Below are 12,418 nucleotides of genomic sequence, written 5' to 3' on the forward strand. Positions count from 1 at the left end.
TCAGACAAAAAGGATGAGTATGTCCAAAATCCCAGTGCAAAAACGACACATTTGGAGAACACATGACTCAATCTGGCTGAGGAAAAGATGGAAAGGAAAGCAGGAAGCATTTTCAGGATATGGGGGTCATTAATAACAAGACTTTATCTGGAGCAAACAGGAAGGCACTGAGAAGATTTGGAACAAGAGAAAGACATGACTAGATTTACCATTTAGTAACAGGTAAACTCTTAACGTCTGTGTTTCAGACTGAACTGGAAGCTAGCCGTATATATCAAGGTTAGTGGGCAGCAGGCTATTGTAACAGGGTAGGCTGGAGGTGATATCTAACCACCGGTACTGCAGTGTTTCATGTACTTGTGACTGCTTAACAGCCCTGAGGGAGACATCCTCCTTTTGTGTCCTCTTAAATATGTGTAAAGTATACCTGTATATTACAATAGTAGCAAATGAAGCTAATAAATACAAAATGATGAGAAACAGAAGTTCTGGTATTTTCTTCCTATATCCCAAATTGTCTTCCTGAGATCTCATGTTTACACTGGGCTGTATTAAAACGTGATAATGAAAGTGGGCAAATGGGAGGCAATTGGGGAAAGTGGAGAGGATTTGGGTAATTGAATGGGGGTCGGGGTGAGTCAGATAACACAAAAAGCTGCTGGTTTGGAAGGCTGGTACTGCGTACCATGGTGTGAGACTTTGGACAAATATATATTTGTATGGAAAAGGTAAGAGAGCCTTTGCAAGATTCAAATTGAGATGAAGAAGAAGCTTTAGCATAAGCAGATGTGGAGAGAGTTCAGGGGCCAGTGGCTTACAGCTAAAGCAAAGTTCTCCTACCTTCCTAGAAAATTTAGCAATCATACATAATTAAAAGGGGGAGTTTTCTATCTCTTTTTTCTCTTGGGGAATTGTATAATTAAAGGCTCCATGAGGCAGGAAACATGAAGCTTTCCTTCATGAAGATACAACTCATCTCAAGAGACTTGGTTTTCAGATTGGGTATTGCTATCCTAACGGTGGGTGGTACCATTTCATGAATTGAGATACAAGACTGAATAAAGAGAAGACGAGCTGACCAGGACTATTCATCTTCTGCTCCCTGACTATGGGTAAATGTCATCACCCATCTCAAGTTACTGCTCGCTTCTTTCTCTTCCTCAACCTCACTATGTTCTGCATCCTCAAACTGTAAATAATAAATAAATCCTTCTTTCTTCAATTGCTTTGTTCAGGATTTTTTCTCACAGCAACAAAGAAAATAACTAATATACATATCAATCCACAAAACCAAAGTTTAATGATATATATAGCATTATGGAAAATACAGAGTCCACAACTGAAGTTTTTGACAGGTTTGCAGTGACTCATTAAGAGACTAGAACTTCTGTTCTAATACAGCTTTGGAAACTCTGACAACCAAAATCATTTACTCTTCATTGTCGCCTCTAGGGCCATAAAGAGAATCAATAAAATGTTCGTTTATAATCCCCCCATGCTAACCACTAAAGACCACTGTGAAGCCCAGGAACTGTTTGAAGGAGGAGGCCAAAAAGTGCAAAAATAGGACCAGGATCACATAAACAAGGTGTCAACTTTTCCTGTGAGATATTTATTAGATATTTTCTAAATTCTCTTGAACTGGAAAGGTGGCAATTAAAGTCATATATGTTAATGGGTTTTATCTTATGTTCAAAGTGCATTGAGATTCAAAATTGTTAGAAGAAAAATCTCCTTGTTCTAAGATGTTTTGTCTGATAGAGACACATTCTTGCTTCAAACTCACACTAGACTTATTCAAGAAAATGAGGCAAATTGGCCTAATCAACAAAGTGTTTTTAATTAGCATTCTATCTGTTATAATTGTGTGTGTACCTGAATGTGTGTGTGTCTGTACATGTGCCTGTGTGTTTATCTGTGTGTATGTCTGTGTGTGTGTGTGTGTGTGTGTGTGTGTGTGTGTGTGTGTCTGAGGATGTGTTGTCAGCTTAGATTTTTCAATACCTACTTTAATAAGGTTCTCAAATACTTTGACACCCTACTTATAGCCCATTGTCCAAAGGTAGGGGAAAAGGATGTTGAATAGGATAAGGAGATGTGGACCTGTTCTAGAAGTAGTTCTCTGGGGCGATTCCCATCTCCATTTGTCAAGATACCAACAGTCCAATTCAAATGTATCACCATACCTGAATCAGCAAGGGCAGCACACTCCAGCAGAAACTGTCAGGTCTCTGCCAAGTCTGTATGAGTCGGCAGGAGTGACCAGGGCCAGCCAGGATGCCAGGAGTTCTCTGCAGTGCCTCTCTCAAGTAAGTGAAAAATCAACAAAGATGACGAACCAACAAAGAATTGCACAGCAAGCTATACAAGCACCCCTGTTGACTGTGTGTTGAGTCCTACTTATACTCTCTCCAAACATCACATGTCCTCTCATGGGTCTTGTCTCAGCAAATTATATGACACAACCAGAATTTTACACTTCAGTGTGTGTATACATACATGTCTGCATGTGTCTCTCTGTGTGTGTCTTTGTGTGTGTGTCTGTGTATCTACCTGTATGTATGTGTCTGTGTGTATCCTTGTGTATGTTTGTCTGTGTATGTGTCCTTGTGTGTATGACTGTGTGTTTCTCTGCTTGTGTGAGCATATCTATACCCACACTGTGAATGTGTAGAAAAGAAGTCAGAGAACTGTAAGGAGTCCATTTTCTCCTTCCACTGAAGGAGAAGCCAGGGAACAGGCATAGGTTATCAGGTTGATGTAGAAAATGCTTTGGTTCAATGAGCAAGTATCTTACTGTCCAAGCCAAGTCACGTCCTACAATCACACAGAATAAATGGCAGGTCCAGGATTCAGGGCAGCATGAGCTCGAGTTTGGCACCAGCCTTCCTGCCTTCCTAACCTCCACTCCAGAGTCTTACTGGTCCACCCAGCCACACTGGCCAAGAGCTGTCACACACACACACACACACACACACACACACACACACACATACACACACTGAAGGGAAAAAAAAAGCTGCTGTTAAGAAAGTCAAACGTTCAAAAAGCCTTTTCCTGAGCCATCTGGGTCCCAAGACAGCAAAGATAATCTCATTTCCTAGTGTCCTGCCCAGGAATATTTGCACATGAAGAAGCACACACCTTCTCCACACTCAGGCATGGGCACTCCCACATGCATAGTAACAAGAAAGCAGCAAGCTGCTGCTGGAGCCAGGCAAGAAATACATTCCCTTATCCCAAAGAAGCTATGAAAGCAGAAAAATCAATCTGCTGTTTTAATAAAGAATGTGAGACCCTGAGACGATGAGCTATGGAGCAATCACTCTGGGCGGACCTGGCTGCTTTGCTATTAATCACTCCACTGTGCAGTCAGCAGAACTGTATTTAAGTCTATTCCGGTGCATTGTCATGTCTACCACAGAAGCACTGTGGCCAAGGAGGATGAGATTACACAACCATCATTGTCTCCTTAGGACAAGAAAACATGCAGAGAATCGCAGTCTTCAAGTAGCAAACATTAATCCCAGGAAACTGTAATCATTTCTTCAAGACTGGAATGCTGACATCTCCTAATATGATACCTTATATTTTTGTAGCCAAAAATATTGGCTTTAACATAAAATCTTATAGCACATCTGAATCACCTTTTTTTTTTCTGTCTTAAGAAGAAATCTGAACAAGATTCAATACCTAACAGTAATATCTTTAATTTTTCATGTACATCTGGTTATTTTTTATCTTCATTGTCTCCTCCCAAACTAACTTGGAGTCCTAGTGGGTACTTAGAAAGCCTTCAGACTACACCTGTCTAATGTCTGAAAATGGTTTGTTAGGCCAATTAATGAGTTACTTACAAGGAATGAACAGCATTTTTTTTTTTACCAAACCTTTCCTGTAAAGAGCAGGAGTCCACCGAATACTTAAAACACTCATGATCTTGAAGGCAGTAACACTTGTATTTTAAGATATTATACAATAAAAAATAGTGCATATTAGCACCCATCTCTATTTCTGACCCACACCCACAGTGGTAAATCCAAGAATACATCCTGGTAATGCGTGTAGGTAGTGCACCCAGAGTCAGTGAGCTTTTTTGAGCCATGCAAGAGCAAGCTTAAAGAAACCATTCTGGTTTCAAGAGCTCACACAAGTACAGTGGAAAGTGTCAGTAGCAGCAGCAGCAGAAAGAGGATCCATTTTCTGAGCACCCTTTTCTCCCTTAAAACAACACTGCCTAAAGCAAGAGGCTTTACTTATCTTGATCTTAAGACCTGCTGTGAAATGAAGGGAAAAATCCAGAATAGAAATACAAACTGAGGCATCACCAAGTAGACTCAGCACTGTTATCTACTCTCCGTCTAAGCCTTTTAGCTCATTCCAGTCCTAACCATCTTTACATTTCATGGTTTGCTCCCTTTACCTTCTGTTCCAATACTGAGCTCATCATAACGATACTCTGCAAGGAGTTTCTTTGCAGCACACAGGCTTGCTCCCAGATCCTGCAGTGGCCTCTGATCATTTGCATGACACATTTTCAGACCCAGACCTCAGTGTTACCCTTCTTCTATCCTCTGGAAAGGTGGATCTTTCTCATTTGTTACCTTCCTTCTCCCCAGTTTCAGCAGAAATAAGACCTCATGGTGCTGTAAAGCTCTACACATTCTCTTCAATACTACAAAGACCTTCCTGACCTAAACTGAGGTCAGTACAGTACCATTTCCTGGCCTACTATTAAAAGATCTGAGACTTTACTGGCTCTAAGCCCCTAAGGTTTTTCCATGTATCTGCTTTCATGTTGAATTCCTCCAGCTAATTTGCTCACAGGACTAAGTATTTTTTTTTTTCTATCTCAAAAACTCCTGAAGGAATCTGAAGAGATAGCTCGATTTTGTAAAATGATATCTTTGTATCAAAAGGACCTAAGTTTGATCCCCAATATCTATGTTCATTTTAAAGGTCATGATGGTACACCTCTGTAATCCCAGCACTGAAGAATCAAGAGACAAACAGAACCTTGGAGTTTGTTGCCCAGCCCAACTAATCTGGGTACACTCAAGACAAGAAAACCCCTGTCTCAAAAAAACAAGGTAGATAGTTCCTACGAAAGTGGCCTTCCTATACAGATGCATTCATGTATATCCACCCACCCATCCGTTATAAAACACACACACACAAGCAAAACAGCAGGAACATCCAACTCTAGGACAGGACTGAGCCTCTCATCAGTTGCCCCTGAATCTGGACTGGAGTTAAGCTTAGAAGCAAGTGGATGAGGACTATATTATCTTCCATCCCACTGGGCTTGGGTTACACAGAAAGGTCTTAGGGATAAAATGCTTGAGGGCAATTAGTCTATGAATAGTTGTCCAGCTTTTTATAGCTTATCTCTTGTTTTCCCTCTTAACATATCTATACTTGTCACATGGGAATAACGTCTTGACTTCATACCTAAGTCAAATGGGAAGGACTAGTGAGAAACTTTTCACAAAATAAATTAATCCCAGTGCATGAGCTCATTTTAGAATGTGAAGCAGATATACAGCAGCCAGATGCTGAGTCTCCACACTCACCAGTTGTCAAGAGACTTTGGACAGGTTGCATCCATATAGAAAAATCATTCTTCTTAGAAATCATTTGCCCTTGTAAATAAGGTAGCTTCATTTATTTCAAATTATTTTAAAATGTTGAACACTAGTTATTCCTTTCATTATATTCTGAAGACTACCTAATTCACAATCACTTTAAGTATTTCAATACATTAATTTTTAGGCTTCATTCATTTCCAACAAATATATATTGTTTATGTGTCAGATTTTAATCTGAGCCTGAGGAGACAGAAATAACAGGTAAAATACATTAACAATTATTGGTCCATATGGGAAAAGGGGAAAACAGGACATGGGTAAGGGTCATAATGTGCCTTCTTTCTCTTTGTTTTCCTCTCCCCAAATCCCCCAGCCCTGTGTCTCTGCTCCAGAATGTCTTGGTTTTTACCTCTGGTTTTTGCAGTCTTCTGCTATGGCCTTGACATCTCTACAGATGTAATCAGAAAATTGCAGATGTGGCAAAGGTTGATCCTTGGGGATTTTATCCTAGGAAAAGCTACTAGCTAGAATGTCAGTGAGCTGTAAACGTAAACAGCTTCTAACAAGTACAACAAGGTCCTTTTATCCCATTGTCTACACTTAGCAGAAGCACACCATCTCAGCTGAGGTTTGGGTACCTTACTATATGAATACTACAGATGCAGCAGCTATACCAAACTCTCAGGCCCTGTCTTTTCTCAAAAAGTAATTAACTTTCTTTCTTATTTAAAAAGCCATTGCTGCTATAAACTTTTTTACATTAAACTTACAATAGAAATATTGAATCGAAATCACTTTGGTTAATTACAGAAACTGCACTTTGGGGAAATTTAAAATAGAAAAAAGATCCTGTGTCTCATGCCACTAAGGTTCTGGGCAGACCCTCTATTTGATATTTAGCTTTCAAGTTCTCCCTTTATACTCAGACCTATATTCCAAAGGACGAGGGACGAATGACTACACTTTGCAGAGACCTGAGTTAGAGTTTCAGTTTAGAGAATGACAATGACAGGTTGTTGTGCATGATTACAAGTATAGAAAGCAAGAAAGATTGCATCCTTGCTCTCACACGTGGCCCTGCAGTGACCCCGGCTCCTACATGTGGAGAATGTTTCAGGTATCTCTTGCCCATTTCCTGGAGTCTCCTAATGTGCTGATGTAAAAGTCTCGCAAGGTTTCTGTAACTTTCTGATTCTCTAAGTGCTGGTGGTAGATAGGATCAATGGCTTTCAGTGGCTTTCTATATTCACCGTATATCCTTTCCCTTGGCTTGCCTTGAATTATTTCTCACTTAAAATGCTGAGAGGGGTATCAACTTGTTATACTAAACCCTGAATAATATACCACACAACATCAGTCAGTTTGACATTGCTGTGGTTAAATACCTGACATAACAATTTAAAGCAGTGGTTCTCAACATCCCTAATGCTGTGACTACTAGAGTTCCTCCTGTTGTGGTGACGCCAAACCATAAAATTATTTCATAATTGCAATTTTGCAACTGTTACAAATCATAGTGTAAATATCTGATATTCAGGATATCTGATATATCCCCAAAGAGTTCTAGAATCAATGGTTGAGAGCCACTGGTTTAAAGAGAAGCATCTTTCATTTTGGCTTGTGGGCTTGGAGGTTTAGGCTATAGTTATTTATCTGCCATGTCTAGGTCTGTGGTGATCACAGCAGCTCATCATGGTAGTTGGAGTGTATGAAAAAGTTGTTCACCTCAGGCAGCATGGACAATAAGCCATGAGAAAAGATTTAGGAATTAGGCACAACCATAATAACCTGCCTCCTCCAGTTAGAAACTGATAGTTTCCAGAACCTGCCAATATTTCACCACCAGCCAAGGACCAAATATTTAGCATATGAAACTAGGCAAGAAAATTCATATTCAAACTTTAACTTTATTCCATTTCACTCCTTACTTTTTTGATTTCTAAGTTCACACATTTGAATTAATTTATTAACAAACTTGAAACACATTTTTTAAAGGCTCTTCCTTTGGCTCCCAAACTCAAGACCTGAAACCTCTCAAATTTTCATTTTTGTAAAATTATTCTGAGATCAATAAAAATTTTGCACTTTAAGGGAAAAAACATAAGAATCTGTATCCCAGCACTTGGCAGGGATAGAGGCAAAAATCTCACAAGTTCAAGTCCAATCATCGATACATAGTAAGACTTTACCCCCCCCCAAAAAAAAAACAAAACAAAACAAGAAAAAGAATTTGTAGTTTATTTCATTACTATTGTAGCTATGAAATTTTTACTATATAGTAACCTTGGTTTATAAATATGTGCATGTATATACCCAGAAAGATGGCCTTTTAAGGAACTGTACTAAGAATAATGTGTTTCTAACATGTGTAACTAACATTGGGTAGTTATATTGACTAAATTTTAAAGGTCACATTTCTACAAAAGGCTAATTTACTGAACATCAGATACATCTTTTTCAATTTATCATTTATATTAGTTTTCTATGGTTATTGTAACAAATTACCAAAAACAGTAGCTTGAACCATAACAATTTAAGCTGGATAGATGGCTCAAAGATAAAGGTGTTCACTGCCAACATGAGTTTGCTGAAGACCACAAGTTGTCCTCTGATCTTCACACCTGGCATGTGCACACACAGAGTTAGATGGATAGATAGATAGATAGATAGATAGATAGATAGATAGATAGATAATAAATAAATAAATATTAATAGATGATACATTGATAGAATTAGATAAATAGATGATAGATAGATAGATAGATAGATAGATAGATAGATAGATAGATAGATAGAAGAAAGAAAGAAAGAAAGATAGATAGATAGATAGATAGATAGATAGATAGATAGATACATAGATTTAAAAAAAACACTATTGTCTAAGCTGAGCTCTGAATGATGAGTCCAAGATGGATAGCAGCACTTGAAGTGGAAGTTTCTGGTTTTGTTGAAGACTTAGTTCTGTCATGTGATGTTTTTCTGGAAACTGTCTTATGAGAGGATCTTTTGCTGAAGCAGACGCATGATATTTTTCTGGAAGCTGCATGGTAAAAGGGCATGTGATTTTTTTTCTAGAACAGATGCTTGAGAGGGCATATGACATTTAGAAAGAGTACAAGTTTTTTTTTTCTTTGTATAACCCTACAGACAATGGATGATACCTTGGCATTGGTTTACCTTGTAATTCTTTACTGGTCACCACTGAGCTTCAGTGAGGCTGGTCTTTGCTAACAGTATTGTTGTATTGATTCTTCTTGCTTTCTTCCCTAATCATCACTTGTCATGATTTGACAGAGAAAACCAAAATACCTTCTAGTGGTATTTGAGTTGCTTCTTGCCACTTCTGCAGACACCTGTGAATCAGCAGATCCTTGGGGTTTCTTCTGGATTGAAGCCACTGCTACTGATTTGTGTTTGGTATTTTCTGAGTGGATTGGACTGCCTCTGCTGATATGTGATTGGTGTTTTGCTAGTGGAATGGACTGCTGACAATAAAGATTGAAATCACCCCCAATGAACTACTTCTAAACAGATCTACAACCCCCATTTCCTACTAACCTTCCTTTTTTCCTACCTCTGATGGGTAGTGGGCTAGAAAGATGATTGAAGCATTAAAGAACCATAATTAGTTACTTCCACCTGCACCCATGGCAGATCAGTGTGCCTGTACCCATAACCTGCAGCTCTGCCAGTCTCCCAGGAGGCCTGCTCTAACCAGGGACACATATGACTGCTCTACAAAGAAACACAGCATCACCTCCCTCCCAGAAGGCCTGTTCTAGCCTGAGACAAGCAGCTTCGACTGTGTCCAAGGAGGCCTGTGCAATCCAGGACACTTCATCATCAGGGAAATGTAAATCAAAACAACCCTGAGAGTCCACCTTACACCAATCAGAATGGCTAAGGTTAAAAGCTCAAGCAAGGATAAGGAGAAAGAGGAACACTTCTTCCATTGCTAATGGGATTACAAACTTTTACAACCATTCTGGTATTCAATCTGGCAGTTCCTCAGAAAACTGGAAGACCCAGTTTACCTGAAGACCGAGCTATATTGCTTCTGGGCATAAACCTAAAAGATGCTCCGCCATCACAAGACACATGCTCCACTATGTTCCTAGCAACCTTATTCATAATAGCCAGAAACTACAATCAACCAAAATGTCCCTTGACTAAAGAATAGATACAGAAATTGTGGTTAATTTACACAATGGAATATTACTCAGTTATTAAAAACAAGGAAATCATGAATTTTGCAGGTAAATGGATGGAACTAGAAAATATCATCCTGATTGAGGTAACCCAGACCTAAAAGGATATGCATGGTATGTACTCACTTAGAAGTGGATATTAGCCAAGAAGTACAAAATATCCATGATAGAGCCCACAAACCCTAAGAAGTAAAACAAGAAGAACAGCCCAAGTGAGGATGCTTAAATCTCACTTAGAAGAGGGAATTAGTCACAGGAGACAGAGGGAAGGAGGGACTGGTGTGGGAGAGAGAGAAGGTGGAGACAGAGAGCCAGAAAGCCAGGAAAATGGACGGACATATGCAGCTGTCAGAGGTAGGGGTAGGAGGAACCTTTAGAAAGTCTCAGAAACCTGGAATTGGGGAGGATCCCAGGACTCTATGTGGGTGACCTTAGCCAAAATGCACAATAGTGGGAATATAGAACCTGAAGAGACCACATCCAGTCGTCAGACCGAACCCCCTGTGGAGGTGTGGGGACACCAATCCACCTTCAAAACTTTTGAACCAAAATTGCTCTTGACTAAAGGAAATGCACGGACAAAAATGGAGCCAACCAGTGACCAACCCAACTGGGGATCCATCTCATGAACATGTAACAATCCCTGTCACTATTACTGATGCTTTGTTGTGCATCCACACAAGAGCCTAGTATGGCTGTCATCCGAGAGGCTCTACTAGCAGCTGACTAAGACAGATGCAGATACTCACAGCCAAGCATTAGATGGAAGTCAGGGATCCCTATGGAAGAGCTAGGAGATGGATTGAAGGAACAGCCCAACCCATTGAAGGGGATAGCATCCCCAGAGGAAGACCAACAGTGTCAGCTAACCTGGACCCCTGGGAGCTCCCAGAGACTAAGCCACCAAGCAAAGAGTGTACACAGGCTGGTCCAAGGCTCTGGCACATATGTAGCAGAGGACTGCCTTGTCTGGCTTCAGTGGGAGAGGATGTACCTATTTCTTTAGAGACTTGATGCCACAGGGGAGGGAGGTACATGAGGGGCCACCCTCTCAGAGAAAAAAAGGGATGGGGAAGAACACTTTGAGGGGGCACTAGGATGGGGGGGCAACATTTGTGATGTAAATAAATAAAATAATTAATAAGAATCATCATTAAAGTATGCTTTGAAAAATCTAAGCCTTTAAGCACTGACGGCAAAAGTTGCTATCAAGGGGTCTCTTCCTGTCCTTTCTCCTCCTTCTGTGGCATGTAGATTCATCAGGGAGATCCTTTCTTTTGTGGTCACAGTACCTTTTCCATATAGGTTTATAGTGTGTGTGTGTGTGTGTGTGTGTGTGTGTGTGTGTGTGTGTGTACGTACAAATGTCTCCTCTCTTATAAGGACATAGTCATGGTGGATCATTGTGCACTTTAAAGATTTTATCTAAACTGACAACATTTTCAAAGGCAACCTACAATCAGATTGGGAAAGGACATAGACTCTCTATAACACCTTACAAAAGGGAACTTTCTATTACTAATGATAAAAATGCTATTGTACCTGAGAAACCCAGAACAGGTTTGCAGGCAACTCAGTGGTGGCCGTGCTCCCAATACATCGCAATCATGTCTATTATGTTCTATAATGGAGGGGCCATCATGGCCATGAAGGGAAAAAACTGTGTGGCCATCGCTGCAAACTGGTGTTTCGGGATCCAGGCCCAGATGGTGACCACGGACTTCCAGAAGATCTTTCCCATGGGTGACAGGCTCTACATAGGCCTGGCCTGCCTGGCCGGCCTGGCCACTGACGTCCAGACAGCTGCCCAGCGTTTCAAGTTCCGACTGAACCTGTGTGAGCTGAAGGAAGGTCGGCAGATCAAGCCTTATACCCTCATGAGCATGGTGGCCAACCTCTTGTATGAGAAACGGTTTGGTCCCTACTACACAGAGCCTGTCATTGCTGGCCTGGACCCAAAGACCTTTAAGCCCTTCATTTGCTCTCTGGACCTCATTGGCTGCCCCATGGTGACTGATGACTTTGTAGTCAGTGGTACCTGCTCTGAACAAATGTATGGGATGTGTGAGTCTCTCTGGGAGTCCAACACGGATCCACAGCACCTGTTTGAAACCATTTCTCAGGCCATGCTGAATGCTGTGGACCGGGACGCCGTCTCAGGCATCGTTGTCCACATCATTGAGAAAGACAAGATCACTACCGGCAAAGTGAAGGCTCGGACCGACTAATTTGTGCTCTAGATGGACTAGCCTGTGCTCTGGTCTCGTCTCCCTTTTGTTGTTTTTCTTTTTAATAAAATCGTCTTTCTTTCAAAAAAAAAAAATGCTATTGTAAGATACTGGATAGGGATGCACTTTTAAACAGCATAAAGCTACACAATTCACTATTGTATACTTTGGTAGATTGACTTTCAATTCCTTTTAAATGTTAATAACAGTAGTCTCTATCATAACAACTCCTGTTCGCCTGTTTTTAAGTTATTGTCTTGATTCTGAATATATATACATTATAACAAATATGTGTGTATATATTTGTTATATACAATATATATTTGTTAGGAAAATTTAAAGTGCAGAGCAAAAAGGCCACAAAAAATGAATTGAAATTCAACTACATGTGTCA

At 40.2% G+C, this 12,418-nt stretch overlaps 1 pseudogene; it reads left to right on the plus strand.

Annotated features, from left to right (window-relative positions):
- Positions 1-11,352: 11,352 nt before the first annotated feature.
- On the plus strand, positions 11,353-12,024 carry LOC117709364 (proteasome subunit beta type-3 pseudogene; annotated as a pseudogene).
- Positions 12,025-12,418: the final 394 nt, after the last annotated feature.

This window comes from Arvicanthis niloticus, chromosome 5 (genome assembly GCF_011762505.2).
Source record: "Arvicanthis niloticus isolate mArvNil1 chromosome 5, mArvNil1.pat.X, whole genome shotgun sequence".
NCBI lineage: Eukaryota > Metazoa > Chordata > Mammalia > Rodentia > Muridae > Arvicanthis > Arvicanthis niloticus.